The sequence below is a fragment of the Chiloscyllium punctatum genome, chromosome 5 (assembly GCF_047496795.1).
Source record: "Chiloscyllium punctatum isolate Juve2018m chromosome 5, sChiPun1.3, whole genome shotgun sequence".
NCBI classification, from domain to species: Eukaryota; Metazoa; Chordata; class Chondrichthyes; order Orectolobiformes; family Hemiscylliidae; genus Chiloscyllium; species Chiloscyllium punctatum.
In genome coordinates, this window is record NC_092743.1 from 89467277 (window position 1) to 89492233 (window position 24957).

The 24957-nt window shown below is 41.1% G+C and overlaps 1 protein-coding gene and 1 long non-coding RNA gene across 14 annotated transcripts in view; one reads left to right on the forward strand and one right to left on the reverse strand.

Annotated features, from left to right (window-relative positions):
* LOC140477215 (neurocalcin-delta) overlaps positions 1-19571 on the reverse strand; it is a 437252-nt gene extending 417681 nt beyond the window's left edge. For 5 of the 13 annotated variants that reach the window (XM_072570721.1, XM_072570719.1, XM_072570717.1 and 2 more), the window contains exon 1: positions 19303-19569. The gene's annotated coding sequence lies outside the window, so the exon portion shown is untranslated. Of the gene's footprint in view, positions 1-19302 lie in introns of all 13 variants that reach the window. The other 8 variants (XM_072570713.1, XM_072570715.1, XM_072570712.1 and 5 more) reach the window with 3 other exon arrangements.
* LOC140477218 (uncharacterized) lies at positions 18542-24227 on the forward strand. Its single transcript, XR_011960675.1, has 2 exons — positions 18542-18773; positions 23567-24227. It is a non-coding gene; the product is annotated as an uncharacterized lncRNA (long non-coding RNA).
* Positions 24228-24957: the final 730 nt, after the last annotated feature.

The window sequence follows — 24957 nt, forward strand, 5'->3', positions numbered from 1 at the left end:
AAGGTTTTCTTGAAGGAGGGGAATTTTATTACCCATTAGCCCCCAAAGTGTGCGCCAAAGAAAAACACAAACACAAGTTTTGAAACTACAGAGAAGAGTGTTTATAACAGACAGGAAGATAAATGCAAGTGCAATTATAGATATTAAGAGTATTTTCGGTTGGGAGAACAAAAGAACCAAGTACAACTGTTTAGCAGTTGATCTCTAAACAGTGGTGAAGTTTGCAGATCATAGTTCTACGAATAATGATTTTTTCCAACTTGTCTCCAACTATCCAACCCAAAATCTCTCTCTCTCTCGTGTTCCTGACAACATTTTACTTCTCAATATCTGCAGTTAAGAAAGAGAGAGTGTAACAAGATGCAAATTTCCTCATACTTTCACTGCTTTGATTAAAATAGCACTTTAAGGCAGCTGGTTTTATATAGTCCATGCAGATTGCCTCAGCCTGTTAGATGATCACAGAAGTCATTTTCAATCAGAAATGTCCTTTTATAAAACATTTGTTGGTCTATGGAAGTCTCAGGTATTAAAGTCAAACAATGGAAATTGATCATTGTGGCAAAAAAAAATGGACCAATGATACAAGAATACCACTTTAGACAGGAAATACCACTTTATACATGTTTGCTGTCCTCTGGTAAACATATTCCTGATGGACAAAGTCAACAGAATTCATGAAGCTTTTCAGTTAAATTTTCACAGTAAGAGCCAAATAAATGCCTGATTGGTGACAGAGTTGGAAATTGTTACAGATTGATACAAATTGACATGATTTATGGGTGAGAATAGTCTCTGTTTCCGCAGAGGGAAGCATACCAACATTAACAATGCAGATGAAGCAACAGGTAAACATTTGGAATGTCGTCTTTGTTTCTCTGGGGGCGCAGTTCGTCTTTGGGATTAAATGGTTGGTGTAGAGCTGTTGCAGTTTCAAATTTTACAGTATTCAGATACTGTGGCAAATCTATTTTATGGAGATTCTTTCACTTTAAATTCAAACTGTAAATTCAGTTTTGTCTGGAGTATGCTTTCTATGAAAGAGAAGCAAAATTACTGATTTCACTTCTAAACATGCAAGATTTTAAAGAAAGCTTGCTTCCTAAACAAAAGCGTCTTTCATTTCCTCAGAACTTTTCCTGTAACTTTTGCGGAAAGTCCACAGAAATTCCAGAGAAACAATGCATTCGGTGGACCTTCCGCCAAGGTGCTGCAAAAATTCCAGGTTATTAATAGTCGCTAAGCCTTGACCAATGCACAGTCTTTCCCGTTTTTGACTTTTCTTGTCATAAAAGAGGAATCGCTACAGTTTAAAAAGAACACTGTTTGGCTGTTTAAGTTGGAAGACTCGACACAGCCTGCACAATGGGCGTGATTTCCTCAATTTGTAAGTGTTGGTGGTGTTCTCTTCCCTTGTGCTTGGTAATTCTCAAAAGTAGCTGTTGACAGAGCTACAGCGCATCTCTTTAACATGATAGAATGCCTCAGTATAACTACAGTCATTGTGTTGATGAATCCGGCTGAAGTTCTACTGCCATTTCTACATCAACATCAAGTAGTATTGAGTATGCATTAATGCAAAACGCTCCAGTGAGCACTAAAGCCAAGTATTTTTGAGAATGCCTCGACAATTCCACAGAATACCACTGTTTTGTGGCCAGTTGGAATATAGACTTGCCTAAAGTTGCTTTTTTAAAAACAATTGCTCAAAGTCCCATTGGAGGCAATTTACAGACTTACTGAGCCACTTCATTACAAAATGTAAAAACATTCTACTCATACATTGCTAACAATAATAGTCATTATCTTTAATGGTTACAATTCTACCTGTCAGAGGCTAATCATTGCAGTCCTTGGTCAGACTCAATTAATACAGCACAGAAGGATGCCATTTGGTCCATCAAATCAGAACCAGCTCTTTGAATGATCTATCCAGTTAGTGCAATTCCTCATGGCACTGATTTCTTCAGGCACTTAATTTATTAGAAAGCTGATGATCAAATCTGTATCAAATATCCTAAGTCCAAATCACATATGGCTAACAAAAGAATATTACTCAGATTGTCAATCACCTTAAAGCTATTGCTTGTGGAATGACTTGAGGAAAATGTGAATTGTTCAAGTCAAGTACAATGTCTGTCCACCTCCGTGTAATTATCCCAGTTCTCACATCGGACAATAAAATGCAATTGTTGACTAATTGCAGCAATTACGTCTCTCTATTAATCTCCAATAGAATGAGATCAAAGGGAAGGAAACCCCAAAACAAGCATATGATCAAGGAACAAGAGTAGGCACTTGGCACTTTAAACCACTTAAAGATTAGATCATGGCTAATCTGATTTTAACTTCATCTGTACAATCATGAATATCACTAATAATTTTTCATCCCCTTGTTAATCAATCTGCCCTAAAAAATTTTAATCTACATCCACTGCCTTCTGAGGAAGGGAACTTCAAAAACTCAACCATGAGAAAAAAAAACAAGTTCTCATCTCTGCTTTAAATGGGCACCCTTTTTAAAGGTATGAAATCTTTGAACATGTACATGTACCCATTCCTTCCAAGAATGCTGCACTTACTGTACATCATATCTCAAATTATTGATGCTAAAAAGTAGTAATATTTTATGGAATGCAGCATTCACAGTACAACCGCCTTCGGTTCCTATATCAATGGCCTGCTCTATCTCACAGGTAGAATTGTGGTTGCACAGTAGAAATACCAGCACTCAACACCACTCAAATCCTCTGAAGTTGTAAAATTTAGCGCAGGACTTGGACTAAATCAGATACCAATAACATTCACCACTGACCAAAAGCTAAATTTGGAATATTAGAAAGCAAAAGGATTCTAGGTAATCAAGATGGAGGTAGAAAAAAAAATGTAGCTGTAAGAGCTACACTTTTCAAGGTATTGTCAGTGTTGAGTTGATTTCCTCAATTTCTAGGAGTAGTAATTACTGTTGCATTATTTTGGAACTGTATGGGGAAAGAAAAATCAAAAATGGCACTTTTCAAAATGAGGAACACAGACAAAGGCATGACCACATGGGCAGTGATTCAAACAAAGAAAAAAAGAACCTGTTCTAAGAAAAGTAAAACAGCAAAATTCACAGCTTACCGAAGAGAAACTGGTGTATGGGAGCTCAGCATGGGAGCAGTCAAGTGGCTTTGTAAACTGTAATCTTAATAGTTTTCTTTTGTAAAATCGACAGCGAGTAGAGTGGGGTCTTTTTGGTTATGTTATTGAGATCTGTCTCTTGAGTACATTTTTTAAAAAAGTTTAATAAGCTAGTCTGAAGCAGTATTTTTACAACAGTATGATGTTAGTTTCTGATTGTTAAGATGCATTGATGGTCTTTGGGAGTGTGATGTGATCTTCCTGTCGGATGGTAGATTAGGGAGAGTTTCCATGGTGACTATGCCTGCAGGAAGTGTTTGGTTGTGAATCCTTTCAGATCGCATGGATTGGTTACAGCAGCAGCTAGAGGAAATAGGGAATTTGGAAGAGTAAGGGGTGTGATGGATGGCAGTTGCAGTGAGGAAGAAAAATTGAAGAAACCAAAAAAAAATTTAAAAAAAAAATTAAATTCAAAAAAAAAAATCAGGTAGAGGTGTGACCTCCAGGAAAAGGTAGAAGTTGACAAAGTTTGGGAGAAGATTTGTAGCTCGGGTGCTCATTGTTGTGGTTCTGTTCGCCGAGCTGGGAATTTGTCTTGCAAACGTTTCGTCCCCTGTCTAGGTGACATCCTCAGTGCTTGGGAGCCTCCTGTGAAGTGCTTCTGTGCTGTTTCTTCCGGCATTTATAGTGGCCTGTCTCTGCCGCTTCCAGTTCTCAGTTCGAGCTGTCCGCTGTAGTGGCCGGTATATTGGGTCCAAGTCGATGTGCTTGTTGATAGAGGCATGGCACTCATCCACAGACTCTAGGAATTCCCTGGCTGTTCTCTGTTTGGTTTGCCCTATAATGGTAGTGTTGTCCCAGTCGAATTCATGTTGCTTGTCGTCTGTGTGCGGCTACTAAGGATAGCTGGTCGTGTCGTTTCGTGGCTAGTTGGTGTTCATGGATATGGATCGTTAGCTGTCTTCCTGTTTGTCCGATGTAGTGTTTTGTGCAGTCCTTGCATGGGATTTTGTTCGGAACGAGGACATGCCGCAACCCAAAGGACTAGCCACACTACCATACGTCAGGAGCATTTCTGAACTGACAGCCAGACTACTGCGACCACTAGAACTCATAACAGCACACAGACCAACAGCCACGCTCAGACGACAACTCACCAGAACAAAGGACCCGATACCCAACATGAGCAAAACTAATGTAGTGTACAAAATCCCATGCAAGGACTGCAGAAAACACTACATCGGACAAACAGGAAGACAGCTAATGATCCGTATCCATGAACACCAACTAGCCACAAAACGACACGACCAGCTATCCTTAGTAGCCGCACACACAGACGACAAGCAACATGAGTTCGACTGGGACAACACTACCATTATAGGGCAAGCCAAACAGAGAACAGCCAGGGAATTCCTAGAGGCATGGCACTCATCCACAGAATCTATCAACAAACACATCGACCTGGACCCAATATATCGGCCACAACAGCAGACAGCTCGAACTGACAACTGGAAGCGGCAGAGACAGTCGACTATAAATGCCTGAGGAAACAGCACAGAAGCGCTTCACAGGAGGCTCCCAAGCACTGAGGATGTCACCTAGACAGGGGACAAAATGTTTGCAAGACAAATTCCCAGCTCGGTGAGTAGAAGTAGACAGGTAGTGCAGGAGTCTCCTATGGCTATCCCCATCTCAAGCAAGTATTGTTTTGGAAAATGTAGGAGTGATGGACTCAAGGATTTGAAATGGACAGCCAGGTTTCTGCTTCCAAAACTGGCTTTAATGTAACAAGGGGTACACCAGGTTCCAAGTGATCGACTGTGATGGGGGCTCTAAGGGACATACACTTCTGCAACCAATAGCAAGATATCAGAAATGGTTTGTTGCCAGGATCAAAGATATCTTGGACAGACTCTCTAAAGGAAGAGGGATCAGCAGGAGTTTTTGTACACACTGGAATGACAAAGTGAAAAGGGATGAGATTCTGAAGGGACAGTATATGAAGTTAGGCAGGAGTTCAAAAAGATCCTCAAGGGTAGTAGTAGTATCTTTGTGGGGGGGGGGGGAGGGGGGGGGGGGAAAGAAGGGGGGCATTGTTTTTCATTATGGCAGTATTTGGGGAGGATATTCTTGGGAATAATGTCTGGGGAAAGTATTTGGGTGGAACTGAGAAATAAAGGGATGATCACATTATTGGGATTGTACTGTAGACCCACCAGTACTTAATAGGAAAATTCAGACAAAAATTTGTAAAAGGTGATCTGAGGTATTAGCAAGAATAATAGGGTGGTTATCGTAGGGGATTTTAACTTTCCAAACATAAACTGGGACTGTCATAATGTTAAGGGCTTGGATGGAGGGGAATATGTCAAGTGTGTACAAGACAATTTTCTCATTCAGTGTATGGATGCGTGTATTAGAGAAGGTGCAAAACTTTACTTTCTTTTGGGGGGGAAGTGGGAGTGAGGAAGCACTTTGGTGCCAGCAACCATAATTCTATTAGTTTAAAATAGTGTTGGAAAGAATAGACTGGATCTAAAAGCTGAACTTCTAAATTGGAGGAAGGCCAAATTTGATGGTATTAGGCAAGAACTTTCAAAACCTGATTGGGGCGGATGTTTGCCAGTAAAAAAAATGGCTAGAAAATGGGAAGCTTTGAAAAGGAGAGAGCGAGCCAGAGACAGTATGTTACTATTAGGGTGAAAGGCAAGGCTAGTAGGTTTGGAGAATGCTGGATGACTTGAGAAATTCAGATTTTGGTCAAGAATAAAGGAGAAAGCGTGTATCAGGTATAGATAGCAGAAATTAAGGATATAAATGCAATAGGAACATACTAAAAAGGGAAACCAGGAGGCCAAAAAAGTAGACATGAGATAACTTTAGCAAATAGGGTTAAGGAGAATCCAATGGGATTCTACAAGTACATTAAGGTTATCTAAAAACAAAGAGTATAGGGCTCTCTAAAGATCAGTAAGGCCACCTATGTTTTGAACCGTAGGAGATGGGGGAGATACTATTTTGCATCAGTGTTCATGGTGGAGAAGGACATGGAAGATGGAGAATGTGGCAAAATAAACAACATCAATAAACACAGAAGAGGTAGTGTCGGACGTCTTAAAAACACAAAAATAAAAAAAAAGTGTATAATTCACCGGGACTTGATCAGATGTACCCCAGAACTCTGTGGGAAGCTAGGAAGGGGATTGCTGGGTCCATTGCTGAGATATTTATCATCGATAGCCATAGGTGAGGTTCCAGAAGACTGGAGGTTGGCTAATGTGGTGCCACTGTTCCAGAAAAAGGTGGCAAAGAAAAGTCAGGGACTCAGACTGGTGAGTAGGTTGGAGGGAATCCTGAGGGACAGAATCTACAGAGAAGGCAAGGACTGATTAAAGGTAGTCAACATGGCTTCGTGTGGGAAATTGTGTCTCACGAACTACATATAGATTTTTGAAGTAGTAACGAAGAAGGTTGATGATGGCAGAGCGGTAGACGAGATCTACTTGAACATTTTCAAATGCCTTACTGAAGTCCCTCATGGTAGCCTGGCTAGCAAGTTTAGATCACATGGATTACAGGGCAAACTAGCCACTTAGATACAGAAATGGCTCAAATGTAGAAGACAGAGGGTGGTGGAGGGCTACTTTTAAGACTGGAGGCATGTGACCAGCAGTGTACCACAAGGATCAGGGCTGAGTTCATTGCTTTGTCATTTATATAAGTGATCTGGATGTGAACACAGCAGGTATAGCTCGTAAGTTTGCAGATTACACCAAAATTGGAGGTGTAGTGGACAGTGAAGAAGTTTACAACAGTGGTGCTGGAAAAGCACAGCAGGTTAGGCAGCATCTGAGGAGCAGGAGAGAAAAAAAAAAATAGACGTTTCGGGCAAAAGCCCTTCATCAGGAATGCATTGGCACCACCTCGTGCTCTCGAGAGGAGGTTGAGTAGTTCATCAACTTCACCAACACATTCCACCCAGACCTTAAATTCACCTGGACCATCTCTGACATCTCCTCCCCTTCCTAGACCTCTCCATCTCCAGTAATGATGACCGACACTATTCCTAATGAAGTGCTTTTGCCCAAAACATCGATTTTCCTGATCCTCAGATGCTGCCTAACCTGCTGTGCTTTTCCAGCACCACTGATCTAAACTCTGGTTTCCAGCATCCACAGTCCTCACTTTTGCCTAGTGAAGACGTTTACTTCCGATTACAGAGGATCTTGACCAAGTGGGTCAAGGGGCCAAGGAGTGGCAAATGGAATTTAATTTAGATAAATGAGAGGTGCTGCATTTCGGGAAATTAAATCTTAGCAGGACTTATACGCTTAAAGGTAAGGTCCTAGGGAGTGTTGCTGAACAACGAGACCTTGGAGTGCAGGTTTATAGCTCCTTGAAAGGGGAGTCGCAGGTAGATAGGATAATGAAGAAGGTGTTTGGTATGCTTTCCTTTATTGGTCAAAGTATGGAGTACAGGAGATGGAAGGTCATGTTGAGGCTGTACAGGACATTGATTAGGCCACTGTTGGAATATAGTGTGCAATTCTGGTCTCCCTCCTATGGGAAGGATATTGTGAAACATGAAAGGGTTCAGAAAAGATTTACAAGCATGTTGCTAGGGCTGGAGGATTTGAGCTATAGGGAGAGGCTGAACAGGCTGGGGCTGTTTTTCCTGGAGAATCTGAGGCTGAGGGGTGATTTTAGGAGGTTTATAAAAATCATGAGGGGCATGGATAGGATAAATAGACAAGGTATTTTCCCTGGAGAGGGAGAGTCCAAAGCTAGACAGCATAGATTTAAAGGGACCTAAGGGATAACATTTTTACAGAGGTTGGTGCATATATGGAATAAGCTACCAGAGGAAGTGGTGGAGGCTGGCACAATTACAACATTTAAAAGCATCTGGATGGGTATATGAATAGGAAGGGTTTAGAGGGATATGGGCCAAATGCTGGGAAATGGGACTAGATTGGTTTAGGATATCTGGTCAGCCTGGAGGAGTTGGACCAAAAAAGGGTCTGTTTCCATGCTATGCATCTCTGACTCAACTAAAGGAGCAGAAGAAGGTTAATCTTCTATCAAAACTACTCCAACTACAAGGCTCAATCTCACATGGATGGGCATAATAACAAGAATTTACTGTGTTTATCCAGGCCTCAGTATTCTGGCTTCTGTCACTAGCGTAATAACTGCTGTTGTGTACCAGCCACTCACTTGCAGTTTATGAACTCAAAGCTACTTGGACAACACCTCCTAACACTGCAATCTCGCTCACTGAGAAGGCCAAAAGCAGCAATGGTCGAGGGAATTCCATTATCTCGATGTTCTGCTCCAAGTCACACATAATCCTAACATATACATGCATTATCTTATCACTGGCTGAAATACCCCAGAACTCTTGATTTCGATACTATTGTTGGAGTTCAATCATCTCCAATAATAATTGCTGACCAATAGGCAACCAACATGTACATTCTTATGGCAACTAAGTGATGGAAAGAAATGTGCTCTTGTTCACACACATTCAGGGAATAAAGTCTTATTATTTAAACCTGACTATTAAGGAAATTGAACTGTAGTCTCACCAATTCCAGGCTATTACATCCTCATTAATAGCGATCATTTCTATTAATGCCAAATGCAGTGATATTGCTGCATATCTGCTTCTTTCCTTAACCTGGAAATGCTAGGCTAATGGAGAGTGACTGATAAATTATCAAGACAGATTGCAGGCAATTTTTCTTTCTGGATTTGATCCAACTCTGGAGCTATATAAAAAGCAGTAGGCAGGATCTAATCCAGGGACTGCCCATTCCCAGCAGTTGCAATCTTCACCAGCATGGGGATAAAGGATGGTCAGTATCAAGCCACCCCCCAGTTCCAATGCAGGGGTAGGCATCTCAGTCTTCCATAAACTTTCATTTGAGTTAGGCCAGATTCTCCACCATTCGTGGGCCAAGATGCCACGTAGCTGTCACGAACCCACACAGTCTGGATTCAGGAACCTTTTGAAAGGCAAACCCAAAGATATTCCATGCCGCCTTGTGCCTCTTCACCCAGTCCACACTGTGTACAAAACCAAACAAACAAGTCAAAAAAATGGGCAACTATTGAAGAGATGAGGAGAAAGGAAACACCCATTGGGAAAAGAACAGTTTCTATAAAAAATGTTCAGACAGGCTCATTAAAAGCAGTAATGGAAGCTGCATCCACTTCACACCTCTTAATCTTGTATGAATAAACATACACAAGAAAAAAATAAACTATAGCCTCAAAGATGTCAATCAAGCAAACACACCAATTCAGTTTCTCCAGGCACCTGCTGAGCCCATGCACTTGAGTCTTAGAGCTCAGCCAGGTATTCATAAAGAGCCCATGTGGAGAATCAGGTGTCTGTTGTTGCTGTTACAGTTCCCAGGTGGGTTCATAATGAGTATTTGACTGTGCTCCAAGATTCAGATGCTCAGGTAGGGGCCTTAGGGCCACCTACAATTTGCTTCTAGGATCAGTAAACTTGACCCTGTCCTGCCCAGAACACAAACTGCCCATAATGGAGCCCTTTAAATAGAGGCAGATCTGCCACGTTGGGAAACTTACTGACTTGACCTATGCCCCCTTGGTAGGAAAATTTAGCCCCAAGTCTCCTTCTCCTATATTAGGATCACTATTAATAATCTAGTGTCAAGTGATAAGTGTTTACAACCAGGGTAAATATTAATTTTAAAAAAAAAAGGTGTAACAGTTGTTAGCTACTGGATGCTTATGAACTTCCATCTTACAAACTTCACTTATCCCAGCTGAATCTAGAACTCTTGTTGGTTTATCAAGAGACTGAGACTTAATGAATTTCCTTACAAATTTCAGAGACTAACATATTAAAATATGCTCTTTAAATTTTGCAGCCATAATAATTGTAGTAATCTATATCCAAAGATTAAGTGGAATTGACACCAGCTTGTCTCTTTATTTGACTATAGATGCAAACAATGGATCAATGTTAATAAAACTGTATAATTGGTGAATGCAACCAATACATTTGAATCAAAACCATTTTTTAAAAAAAAATTTATATAGTGCACACATTACATAAACTAGTAGTCTCATTAAAGGACTGCTACCAACTTCATAGAAGAGAAATGAATCAAATACTGAATGACAAATGCTTCTTATATTGTCAAACCCAAATCAGGTTCCAAGATAGACCAGAACTACTCTCAGCACACGGCAGGTTTTGCTAGCAGACATAGATTGGTGTAGTTTTTGGAAAATGTGCACTTACAGTTGACTTCTCTGGACCATAGGGATTTCAAAGAGAGCATTTGCCAGTCTGCTGCTATACAAGTTTGCTCACCACCACCTGCCCATTCAGTCAGAAGAGACAGAGTACATGGAATGTATTCCATCTATATTTGGTCAGGTACATTCCAATGTGAAATCATGAGTGAAGCACTGACAAATGTATTTTTTTTTGTTACTACACTTACATTACTTATCAAATCAGCAAGACTGGATGCCAAAAATAATATTGGATTCTTGGCACAAAGCATGGCCAAGATGGCGGTGGAGGGCAAGAATTAGAATTATCAAGCCCAGTACAATTGGACACAGTCAGTTTTTAAAAACTCATTGTCACCCAGCCTTGATAGGAAAGCTATTTTTGCAGCAAATACTGTGTGGTCACTTTCATTTATCTTTAATCCAAGGCTGGGAACCAATAATGGCAGAAACATCACATTTTAATCTGAACGTGGAAGATTGAATAGTTTCTACAGCATTCAGAAACAGGCTGATGCAAATTGCATCCCAAGTGAACAGAAAATCTCTTTCTACAATATTTACAGCAGCAATATATTTCTTCCTCAAACTACATCATGCACCACACCCCAACATAAGCCTTCAGTTCTTAGTTACCACTTTATTGCTACGTCATTTCATCCACAGGAAATGTCAAGGAAGTCCAGCCTGTGATCAGATACAATTGGATTGGAATTTTTGGATGGGTAATATAGTAAATGCCACTTGAACCAGGCACACACAACAGCAACAATATATTGGAGGGCCTTAGACAAGACACAATCCACTAAGTTCTGCTTGAAAATCTCAAACATGAATGGACCCAGGCTGAGCTTTTGTAGAAGCTGTTTACCATGGAGAGTTATCAGCAACTGCCACAAAGGAGTTGACAGGATCTTACAGCCTTGAAGCAAGACAAATCCTTGTGAGCACCCATAGTTTCTCAGCAGGTTGCTCTATAAGTCAACAGGACTTATCAGCTTCCATACAATTAAGGAGCTATTGATTTGTGTTTTTTTAAAAACAGTTATTTCTGAGGATACATCCTACTTGCAACTCAGAAGATTCAATTATAGCTACAGCAATTACTAAATGCTGTAGCACGGATCAGAAATGAATCCAGTATTCAGTCTGTGACAGCAATGCAAATTACCAATGAGACTTAAACACAGCAAATTAAAAGGAACAATCATAATGTTTAGGATTTGTTAAACAGGAAAATAACTCACCCATGAAGGCTTTGCTCTGTGAATCTATAGTTAGCTGCTGAAGAAATCGTTTACAAATGTTTGTCGTGATTGCTGAGGTAAAGTAAACAGGGGAAAACACACCAGGAAATCACTAAATATTGATGAAAGGCTACAGGGAATGTTCTAAAGTAACATTCATGGCACAAAAGCAAAAATGCCTATAAGTAGATCTCTTTATTCCCACAAAATAATCAAATTCACACTACTTCCATTTCAAACTAATCTTCTTATAATTTGTCTATCATTTGCCCAAATTGCAGCCACTATTGGCCTCTTTTTCCCAAAAAAAAACAAGTTCTCCTTTTGAGTGTTTGGAAACTAAGAGAAAAAAGGAGACTGCAATTAACAATTCTTCTTCTACGGAAACAATATTTATTACAATAATTCCTGGGAAGTTTATTTACCCTGGCAGACTGGCCAATTAGAACAATAGAACTCCCCTACAGTGTGGAAGCAGGCTATTCAGCTCGCACCAACCCTCCAAAGAGCATCCTATCCAGATCCACACCTCCAACCCTGTATAATCCACCAAGCCTACACATCCCTGGACACTATGGGCAATTTAGCATGACCAGTCCACCTAACCTGCATATCTTTGGACTATGGGAGGAAACAGAAATAGAGAATAATAGCAGGTGCAGGCCATTCAGCCCTGTTCTACCATTCAGTAGAATCATGGGTAATTATTGATTCAGTACTAAAGTCCCACTTTCTCTCAATACCCTTTTAACTGCAGGATCTATATTTAAGTCCTTCCTTGAAAACGTTACTGTTTTGACCTCAACCACCTTGAGGCAGAGACTTCCATGGGCTTACCACTAGATGTAGACATTTCACCTCCACTCAGCCCCAAACTGGAGGATCTGCAGAAACCCACCCACACAGAATGTGCAAACTCCATAAAGACTGTTGCCAGAGGGTGGAATCAAACCCAGGTCCCTGGCACACTGAGGCAGCAGTGGTCACCACTGAGCCACCATGCCACCCCTATTGTAGAAACAGCATTACTATGTTCAAGTACAAGCCTGCTGTAAAATTCATCAAGATAGACAAGAGCCCTTTCAGCCAGTCAAATTTCATAATTTTGGAACTGCCTTACCACAGACTAATTATAGGATTGAGTAATTAGTTTTCAAATGAGTTTAGTGTTTCTAATCACCCTACCAAGTATGCTGAAGAGTCTTTGGATATATAGTGATAACAAACTTGCCTCTAGGCCATGAGGCCTGGGCTCAAGTTCCACTGGAATATAATTGCATTGGAGGCAGTTCAGAGATGTGCTCAATATTAATTCCAGAGAATGAAAGGCTTGTCTTGTGAGGAGCGATTCAGCAGTTTAGAAGAATAAAACGGAGATATAATTAGAGGTATATAAAATGCTAATGGGGCCTGATGATTTAGATGTCAAGCAAATGTTCCCCATGATATGAAAATGATTGTTTTTTAATTTACCACCCTTAACCCTAAAACTGAGAGGAGGATGAATTACTTTTCTCAAAGAGAAGTCATGAACCTGTGGAATTCACTACCCCAAGAATGCGGTGGAGACTGGGATGCTCAATAAATTGAAGGTGGAGGCAGACAGATTTTTAATTAGTAACGGGTTGAAAGGTTATGGGGATCAGGCAGGAAAGTGGAAAGTGAGGCCAAGATGAGATCAGCTATGGTCGTGTTAGATGGTGGAGGAGATGAAAGGCATTGAATTGCCTATTCCTGTTCTTAGTTCTTATATTCTGCTCCAGAGGTATGCCACAGAAGGGCTGAACAGGTTGACTTAATGTCTGCGAGGGGTCCTGCTTTAGCTGCTAGTTAGCCTCTGCAGAGAGGTTCTCTTTGAAATATATACCATTGTAAAAAAGGTTTCAAATGGTCAGTACTGAGAGGTTGTCTGTGAGGAAACCTAAAACAGCATCCCAGAATAAAAGGGCTGATCGTTTAGGAGTGGGATGAGAAGTTTCTTCACTCAATGAAGAGAGAGTCTTGGGAGCTGTCTGTTCTATTCTTAAGTAGATTCAAGTCTGGAATAGATTTTAGATTTCTCAAAGAATCAACAGAAAGGAGGAAGTGGCAAAGAAGCAGAGTTGAGACAGAAGATCAGCCATGATTGTAGCCATTTCTTAAGTTCGCACATTCTAAAAAAATTTGTGTCCTCCCCAAATTTACTTTTAACAATCTTGGATGTTTGCTCTCTTGTTCCTACTCATCTAAAAATATTATTTTGATTTCCCATTAAGTAGCCAGAGATACATCTAGAGATGGCAACATCTTTTTAGATGACAACTACCTTAAGCAAACAATGGTTGGGGGAATGTAAAGCGAAATGGAGGATTGAAAGTTCAGTATTTACTATTTTTGGAACCAAGTATAATATTAAACATAGTTACATCATGATTTAACAAACTTCTCTTTTACAGTTCCAAAGTTCCTCCATATTATCACAACTCTTCAGATTCCCCAACGGAAAGTGATCAGTTGGTGCAGCTGTGTCTGCCAGTTGTTATGCAGGAATACAAAAGATCAATATGAAGTGGGTGTAATTGGCAAATATAGCCCAGAATTGAAGAGACTACAATTCAATTTGCTGAATAGTCAATTGTGAATGGTAAAAGCCCCTCCCATCTTCAATACTACCTCTGTCATGTTCTATTTTTAATTCCTCCTTGAACACACATTTCCTTTGATTCTCAATTTCTGAAACTCAAAGATGCTATAGAATGTATATTTAGAATGTGAAGCCAACGCAGATGAACAAAGAGCAATGAACAAGTGAGTTTTGAATAAGGAGAGATCATTCTTTGAGTTGGGATGTGAAGGGGAGAGAAACCAATCCAGGAGATGATCTGATTATCTTCTGATAGACATGAGGCCACATCAGAGGCACAGTAGTTAGCACTGGTGCCTCATAGTGCCAGAGACTTCGGTTTGATTCCAGCTTTGGGAGATGGTGCGAATTCCACATATTCTCCATGTCTGCGTGGGTTTCATCCAGGTGTACTGGTTTCCTCCCACATTCCTCAGATGTGTGGTTAGGTGGATTGATTTTGCTAATCCAGAGTTATGTAGACTAGGTGGATTGTCATGGAAAATGTGGGATTACAGGGATAGAATGGTCTGGGTGTGATGCTGTTCAGAGGGTCAGTGCAGACTCGATGCACAAAAATGGCCATTTTCCACATTGTAGGAATTCTATGATTATAAAATCCTGAATTCGGAAGAGCACGGCTTACTGCACAACATGTTAATGTAGTCATAATGCCAAGCTGGTTAACACCATTCTAACTCGTGAAGAATTAGTTAGTGTGCTATGAACATGAGAATTTGAGGAACAAGTTGCCTTTAGCCTCATGAGCCATTGTTTTCCGAGGATTAACCTCATTTCCTGCGGTTCTGCCATTGCAGAATCCTTGCAGTTTCCACTAATGCATCTAAGTGTCACTCTCAGTCATTATTATGCTTTAGATCTTCATTTTCCTTCAGTACACAGTTAGAATGAAAAAGTTTCCCCATTCTTAAAATCAGAAATTGCAGCAGCTGGTCCATTCATAATCCAGAAAAGAAACCAGAAAGCATCAAATGTCAGACCATGACATTCCATGGGGATTCTGTCAGAAGACAGGTGGGACAGACAGGAGGAAAAAAGAACAAGGCAAAACTGGTCATTTATGTTGCTTGCCCTGAGACTTCTAAAGGCCCTCTGCATGAGTTGTGTGGGAGACCAGCAGAAACTGCTCAAAGGCCTTTTGTCTCCATTATTGGGAATCTGTCTGTCTGTTCCACAGAAATATTGAGGTAGGTCAAAATTATGTGACATGCTAGGAGTTTGAGAGCAATGTTGATTTTTTTTTACACTTATATAAACAGGAAGCTTTAAATTAAGATTAAATCATTAAAATTCAGAAACAAACAAAAAGGGCAAGTTATTTAGCTGTCTGGGTGTTTTTTGGAAATCTGAGATTCATAGAGGTGCAGGAGAAGGTGGTATTGGTAGGTAGAGGACAGATTCTTTTTGACACAGTGAGAAAAATTCTCTCATTACCAAAATATTCATTAAACAAACAAGAACATTAAAAGAAAGGCAGGAGATTTCACAAAAATGGTTCTGACCCATGATGTACAACTGAATACAGAAGAGTTAGTTCACTAATCAAGCAAAAAACATATCACTGAAGTAAGTTTGCAAAACATGCTTCGGTTTTCTGTTATTATGTGGAAATAACTAGCAACTGAAATGTGTTGCAATTTTACCTGTTACTATATACAATACACCTCAAACTGGATTAAAATAGCTAATGATTTGAACTCCTTAATCTGCTGTACTAGAGACTGAAGAGGGATACATATGAAAAAGACACGAGTCACCTATCCTGATCTGAAGAGAATATTACTACATCTTTGGTTTAGATTCTAAGTAAAAGGTAGTGTAAGTGAATTCCCAACAAGGTCACAAGCCAAGGCTAACTAAAGTGGCTGATGCTACTGAACCAGATAAAAATTGCTAGGCTCCTCTTTTCCAAAGAAACCAACTTCCTCAACTGGAAAACAGTACTTGAGCTTGTAACTTTCAAAAAAATATTAAAATCCACCCCAGTTAGACAACCAGGATGGTTCACAGAGAGATTAGGCCAGCGATAAATGTCACAATCATACAAATTATTACCTACTGAACCTTATCCATCTGTTAATGCAATCCAGCAGTTCATTTACCTTTTGTACCAGAGAGTGAAGCTTTATGCTACAGCTTTCATAAATTATTCAATTATAAATAACCAAGACTTGTTTTTTCCTGATTACTCATCACAACTTTGCTCTGTATAGCAGCATTTGATTCTTCTCTCCACATCCCACATATAAAATGCTTTATAAAATGTTAAAAGATCAGATCTCCTCTCAGTCTTCTTTCCTGGGGAGAATGCCCCCAACCTGCTTAACAATTCCTCATTCCCAATACAGCATCTCTGTAATTTCTCCTAAACCTCCGAAAGTCTCTTTTGCATCTTTTTGGATTTTAGTACAAACTTGCAAGTTATTGTCCAAGTTAGGAAATTGATGTGGATGGCAAACCCAGTGCCGATTTCTCAGGGCTCCCCTCTTCTTGCTGGTCTAAATCCTCTCCTCAAATTCTACCCTTGGTTTTGTAGGAATTTTCCAATCCATTCTGTTACCTGGCTTCAAAAAGGTGACCTGTCATTAATTTTAATCCTACTCAGTTTACTTACATCATTTACAGACAAAAATAACTGCAAATGCTAGAATGCAAGGGAGACAAGCAGGCGGCTGGGAGAACACAGCAAACCAGGCAGCATCAAGAGGTAGGGAAGTCAACACTTCAGCTGTAACCCTTCTGCAGTCTAGATTTGCATTCCCTATTTAGGTTAACTGAAGATTAAAACGATCGCTATCTAGTACACATTGCTGCCAGGTTTACATTTCAATCCTGTGCATACATCTTATTGATACATTAGAATCATTTAGATCTTCAGACTGGTTATACAAGAACTACAACATACATTCAAATGTTATTGTTATTTCAATAAAGCCAGCTGCGTGTTGAATTGTGACCAATCACACAACTGATCTTTTGCCAGAAGCCAACTGAGATAAAGAGTAGGTCAAACGAAATGGACAGCAGAGAAAGTTGACTGATTTTACTGGAATAAACAAGTTTTAACTGTACTTTAACCAATCACAGAATATAATTGTAAGCTCAGTGACAGGCCATCATGTCCGGGCCAATCCTTTTAAAGACCTGTCCTGTCTTGGCAAATTTGTGCCAGAACACAAGCATTGGGAGCAGCAGTAGGCATTCAGCCCCTCAAGACTGTTCCAACTTTCAATAAAATCACAGTTGATCTTCCTGCCTGCTCTCACAACACTTGTCAAATCAAGTTCTTCCTAACCAAGCCTTGAACATACTCAATGTTGCAACCTCCATTCCCAGAAGGGAAGAAAAATTCACCTCATCTTAATTTAATATGAGCAGGTCTCCCACATAACACTGTCTCCTCATTCCAGAGCTCCCCACATGGTAAGCACAGGTAATGCTGGTTAGACTAAAATAGAATAAATCTGCATTTTATTTATTGGCATGATTAATTGTGTGGAAACTAATACAGTCTAACAATCTTTACTGATGTCATGAAAGAGTCATGCTTTGTTCTATTTAACTTAGATTAATTTCACTTTAGTGGATGTAGCTAGTCATGTCAAAAGGAAAGAAACTTCACATGATCTGTTACCTAATAATGACACACCGTTCCCTTTTTCTCTGCACTTGTGGCTATTTCTGCTCCAGGTGTACAGACATCATGCCTGAAATCAGACAGAAACCACTAACGTGTCTGGTTGCAGCTTCGTGAGTAGCCCATCACTGACTCAAACTGTTTTCCCCAAACAACCGCACTATGAAAGTTTCCAGTACATATCCAATAACCTGACACTACCACTTGCATAAGAGAATCAACAATTCCAGTCGTTTCCAGATCAAAACAGCAAGTGCTTGAGATTTATAAAAGGCAGTGTGAAAGAGAAAGGCTGATTAAAGCTCCCAATGAGGCTCTCCATCAGATTATCCCAATCACAGTCAGCCATACAATATGCTTTCCACATCCTTCATGCATTTGAAATCTTAGCACACCATCAGCTGCCACTTTGTCAAAATTCTGATTCTGATGAGGGGCCCCAGGGGAAAGCCCTGGTCCTTATCCCTCACTGGCTGTCTCCTGTGTGCTTCTGATTCTCAGACGTCCAGATCAGAAGCCCCCAGGTCAGTTAAACTGAGACTCCGTCCCCCACGCCCCCCCCCCCCCCCGTATATACACATACACGGTTTAAAAAATACAAATCAGATTACATATATGCAGACCAGGCAATGACATAGCACATTGATGAACCATTTGCTCAGAATGAGAACGTCAAAAAGATTGACGAAAAGCATTCACTCTTCACGCACTCCAGTGTGTGCTGTCTAATACTTGGCGGTTGACGGAGAGGGAGGATCTGTTACAAGGCGTGCTGCTGTGTGTAACAAAATCTAAAGAGAACTCCATGCGATAATAATACACAGATGCAAATGACCCTCTTGGAAGAATGCGATGCTTTCCTGAGGTAGGTGTAAATTGCTGAACTGGTTCCAATCAGAACCTGGATGCATCCCTCCAATCCCAGTGATCAGGTACTGGAGGGCTGTTGGATGTGAAAAAGAAATAAAAGCGGGGGGGCTGGGGGTGAAGCGCCCTTGAGATTTGGAAACTTCACTCCCACGCAGCCACAAGGGATTGCGAAAAAGTCCTCTCTTTCCCCTCCAATCCAATCCCAGCCCAGCACTCGGCTGAGTGTCCCTTGTTCTCCCAGCCCCCCCCAGCATCTCCCATCAGGAGCCCAGCAGCATTGAAAACCTCAGGGCTGTATATAATCGCTGGACCAGTGTCCTAACCCGGAGCTGGACCGGTCACTTCTCCGGGGCGTGCCGAGGGCGGGCGGGGGAATGCTCACACTCAGAGGCTATCCCTGGGAACCTGGATCAAGACCCGCTCTGCCAGAGCTGCAGCCAGCTTCATTTATTATCCGGCTAAATACACACACAATAACCCAACCCAACCCCACCTCACGCCAAAAGCCTCAAAATAAAACTCACCCAAACACCTCGAGCTTCGCACTGTGCTGAAACAGATTGACTGTGAGGAGCCAAGCACCGCTGGGATGTTCACGCTGTCGAACTGCAGCCCAGAGAGAAACCCCTTACTTCTGCCCCACGGTGGCTCCAGGCTTCCACAGAAATAGCAAAAGACCCACTGACGTCAGCCTACAGCTCCATGTGTGGCCAATTGGAGAAACAACTCAAGAAATGGGACTGAAACATCCATTCAAACAAACACAAGCAGAAATCCTGGTGGAAAGGATCACACATCAGCCCGTATCCCGGAACAGGGATCCAGGGAGACAGTTACTGCAACACTCTTCCCACAGCAGACAGCAAGCCTTCTCACCCTGAGGATGTACAAGGGGAGTTCATTGTGCAGGAGCTGGGAGCTGGCACCTGGAGGAAGTACAGGAAAGCGTTGGAGTTCCTACACACTGCAGGTAACTCAGAGGCTGACCGAGAAAATAAACTGGCCTGAGGACAGCAGCAGAGGGAGCTGACTGACTACCTGACTAACGGAAGCTATACTCCAGACTGCAAACCATGTGGGTGCTGCATGAGTGGACAGGGGATGGGTCAGGCTAACTCAACAAAAGGCAACCAAGTGAAAACAGCAGATAATGGCAGAGGCATTTACCCAAGTCTCAGAAAGGCTAAGGGCCTAAACCAGGAGTTAATTTATTATTTCTGTCAGAGTTGACGTGAACATTGTCCATCCCTGTATTACCCTTGAGCAGGTGATGGTGAGCTACCTACTTGAATCAAAAACAGAAATTAAGAGTATGGTGTGACAAAAGCACATCCAGTCAGGCAGCATCCAAGGAGCAGGAGAATCAAAGTTTTGGGCATGAGCCTTTCATCAGGAATGAGCGAATGGCTTATGCCCAAAAAGTCAATTTTCCTGCTCCTCAGATGCTGCCTGACCTGCTGTGCTTTTCCAGCACCACACTCTCAACTCTGATCTCCAGCATTTGCAGTCCTCACTTTCTCAAAAACAGAAATTGTTGGAAAAGCTCAGCAGGTCCGTCAACATCTGCGGAGAGGTAGAACTCTGAGAAGCTAGGAAAATGATTGCTGGGCCTCTCGCTGAGATATTTCTAACATCGATAGTCTCAGGTGGGGTGCTGGACATCTGGAGATTGGCTAACATGGTGCCACTGTTTAAGAAAGCTGGTAAGGACAAGCCAGGGAACTGTAGACTAGTGAGCCTGATGTCAGTGGTGGGCAAGTTGTTGGAGGGAATCCTGAGGGACAGGATGTACATGTATTTGGAAAGGCAAGGAGTGATTTGGGATAGTCAACATGGCTTTGTGCGTGGGAAATCATGTCTCACAAACTTGATTGAGTTTTTTGAAGAAGTAACAAAGAGGATTGATGAGGGCAGAGTGGTAGATATGATCTATATGGACTTCAGTAAGGTTCAACAAGGTTCCCCATGGGAGACTGGTTAGCAATGTTAGATCTCAAGGAATACTGGGAAAACTAGCCATTTGGATACAGAACTGGCTCAAAAGTAGAAGACAGAGGCTGGTGGTGGAGGGTTGTTTTTCAGATTGGAGGCCTGTGACCAGTGGAGAGCCACAAGGATCAGTGCTGGGTCCACTGCTTCTCATCACATATATAATTTGGATGTGAGCATAAGGGAAATAGTTAATAAGTTTGCAGATGACACCAAAATTGGAAGTGTAGTGGACAGCAAAGAAGGTTACCTCGGATTACAATGGAATCTTGATCAGAAGAGTCAATGGGCTGAGGAGTGGCAGATTGAATCTAATTCAGATAAATACACGGTGCTGCATTTTGGGAAATCAAATCTTAGGACTTATGCACTTAATGATAAGGTCCTAGGGAGTGTTGCTGAACAAAGACACCTTGGGGTGCAGGTTCATAGCTCCTTGAAAGTAGAGTCGCAGGTGAAGAAGGCATTTGGTATGCTTTCTTTATTGGTCAGAGTATTGAGTACAGGAGTTGGGAGGTCATGTTGCAGCTGTACAGGACATTGGTTTGACCACTTATGCAATATTGTGTGCAATTCTAGTCTCCTTCCTATCAGAAGGATGTTGTGGAACGTGAAAAGGTTCAGAAACAGTTTACAACGATGTTGCCAGGGTTGGGGATTTGAGCTAAAGGGAGAGGTTGAATAGATTGGGGCTGTTTTCCCTGGAGCATCAGAGGCTGAGGGGTGACCTTATAGAGGTTTATAAAATCATGAGGGTTGTGGATAGGGTAAATAAACAAGGTCTTTTCCCTGGGGTGGTGGAGTCTAGACCTAGAGGGTAGGTTTAGGGTGATAGGAGAAAGATATAAAAGAGAATGAAGGGGCAACATTTTTATGCAGAGGGTTGTGCATGTATGGGATGGGCTGCCAGAGGAAGTGGTGGAGGCTTGTACAATTGCAATATTTAAAAAACATCTGGATGTGTATAAGAATAGGAAGGGTTTGGAGGGATATGGGCCAGATGCTGGCAGATGGGAATAGATTGGGTTGGGATAGCTGATCAGCATGTACAAGTTCAGCCGAACGGTCTGTTTCTGTGCTGTATACCTGTAAGACTCTAAATCAGAGTTAACGTTTTGGGTTGAGTGATCCTTCCTCAGAACTGACTTGAATCATTTGATGAGCCAGCAAGTGTTGTTAGGGAGGAAGTGCCCGGAGTTTCACCCAGTGACACTGATATATTTCCAAGTCAGGACAGTGAGTGTCTTGGACGGAAAGTTGCAGGTGGTGGTATTCCCCTGCATCTGCTGCTCTTGTCCCTCTAGATGGTAGTGAATTTAGAAGGTATTTCTTGCAGTGCATCTTGTGGGTTATATATACACTGCTGCTACCGAGTGTTTGTCATGGAGAGAGTGAATGCTTAAAGTGGTGGACAAGAACAGGTTGTTTCCAGGCAAGTGGTGAGTATTCCATCACATTCCTGACTTTTAGCTGATTGACAGGCTTTGAGAAGTCAGGAGAACTCCCAGTTTCTAACCAGCTCTAGTTGCCTGTCTGCACCACATTTCCAGCAGCAATATAGGTTGCCAACGGTCTCTAAACTTCATTCAGAAGGCCTCTTCATTTGCTGAGATCACTCAAGCAGACTGCTGCACATTGCTATAATTCTTTTTGGTCAGTCAGGCATTCAAAACATGTTCTGCAAATCAAACCACTGAAAAATTCACATTAAGTAAGAAGTTTCCATCTGTCTGATACACAGTCCGGCTCTCCCCTTTGTGAAACACACTCAGCTACCTAAGTTGGGTTGGAAACCTTATTAACAGAGAGATCCATTTTTTAAAAGCATTCAAAAGTAGGAACCACAATGCGGTTACTCAAGGAGTAATGCCAATGAACAATAAAGACAGAGATGGAAACTGGACGCAATACAATAAGAGGCTGACTGCAAAAATAGGAAAAGACAGGAATAACTTATTTCAATGTAATTTCTGATGTTGCTCGCTATCAGAACACATTGGAACACGCTCAATCAATCAAAGTTGGAAGACACAAGCAAATTTTTAATAAATTCTGACTGGTCTAGAAAACTGAAGTCCAGCTAAAAGAATGGTCTGGAATTTAAAGGGTTTGTGATGGTGAATCTTCACCCTTCAACAATCACTGAAAACAGAAGATGTGGTGAGGTCACCATCTTTTTCATTCTCATATCACTGCCAGAAAGCATATTAAAAACTTAAGCCTTGTTCATTGAGATTGAACTGGGGTTTTAATAGTAATGGAGGCAATAATCTCTCCTGAACAGTTTATCTGGCCCTGACAAATATGTGGAATGGTATTCAATGACTAATTGCGGTTTTTTTTACAGCAATTTTAAAAATAATTATTTAAAAGATCAAAAGATTTTCATAATATTTCATCTCTGGCTGTCACCTCGTCTTAATTCTAGTTTAGCTCTGTACAGTGTTTTTAAGGAGTAATATGATTTTGCTGCTAATCATTTCCTGTTTGGCTGCCTGAGGAGAATTCTTTAATGCAATTGGTGCTTGTACTGCTGACGACTCCCATTGAGGAATGCTACAACCAAATGCACAGTGAGAAAGTTAAAATTCTCACTGCAAAGATTATTGATGTCTCCACAAGGTTTTCTTCAAGATCAGTGGCATATGCATTTGCCTCACTCTTGTTGTAAAACTAAGGCTCCTCAAAGAGTGTAAAGAACTACAATTAGAAATTAACTGGCTGTATCTGTGCATCTCACTGGCCAGAAACAGAAAAGTTAAGCTTTTCCATCCTGTCTGTTGTGATATTTGTTTGCAGGATCATCTGAAACTGAGAAGGGAAGAACACCAACTATATGAGATGCATATATCAAGGCCCCTTCAAGAAGGCAGGCTGACAGATGTGTCATGAACAACGCCCTGGAGAAGCAAGAACCTGGCTGCCAGGTGTCACATTAAAAAGTATGCAAGAAAAGACTTCATTTGGAATCAAGCCTGGGGCCTGGCTGGTTTGCCTAGCATAAAAAAATTGCAAATGTTCTTTTTGCTGTATATGCACAAAGATACATATCTTGTGTCATTACTTGGATACAGTGTAAAGTAATCATACAGTCTGTCATCAAATCTGATTTTTTCTTTATTATTCTTGGATATTGAGTCAAAAAGTGTGGTGCTGGAAATGCACAACCAGTCAGGCCGCATCCGAGGAGCAGGAGAGCCCACATTTCAAGCATAATCTCTTCATCAGGACTGTCACATTCCTGAAGAAGGGCTTATGCCCGAAATGTCGATTCTCCTGTTCCTTGGATGCTGCCTGACCTGCTGCGCTTTTCCAGCAGCACATTTTCAGCTCTGATCTCCAGCATCTGCAGTCCTCACTTTCTCCTCAATGTACATTATGCCCCATTAGTCACCATATCTTCCACTTCCTCTTGAATTGGATTTAAAATATTGCATCTTAATAAAAGCTCACAATAGTATTCACGTGACATTACTGGAGTTGTGCCTAAGGCAGTTCATGATAAAAAAAAAGTATCTGTCAAGTGGAATGTTGTTTGGATAAGAATTAGAAAATATTATTCAAGTTAATGGAATCTCTCCTATCAACCTACCTTGCTCTGCTGGTGAAATATCTGCCCATCACCAACTACTGAACCAAGGACTCCAAGAAAACCAAAGTTCAACAAAGAGAATTGCCCAACACTGAACAATCATTGGTTGTAAGTTGGATGGGGATTTTAGCACAACTATACTCCTGAATATAGTTAGAAAAGTGAAGGACATATTTCAAACCCAGCCAAGGTAATTTGTTTGATTGTAGTTCAAGACATTATTGGGTATACTTGCTGGTCTGCCTATCCCTGATGTGCTAGCTACTATAAACTAAAGTTAATTTCAATAGTTTGCACTAGTGTGCATCAGTCTGTGTTCCTGCTGAAAAAAAATGTTACTCTATTCAGTAGCAGAGACTGGACAATAGTAAATAATTTGTCTGTTTTAGGGGAATACTAATTCAGTAAGAGGAATAGTTTTTTACAATGTCTTCTTTAAAAAAATAAATCTTCTAAATGATATCAAGGCTATTAAGAACTCTACTTCGGTCTGTCTTTTCTCCTGCCCTTGTTTCCAATTATTGGACTATGGACTTTCATTGGATTGGTTCATGCTTGTCAGCAAAGAATGAGAAGGGCAGACTTTGCCCAAAACGTC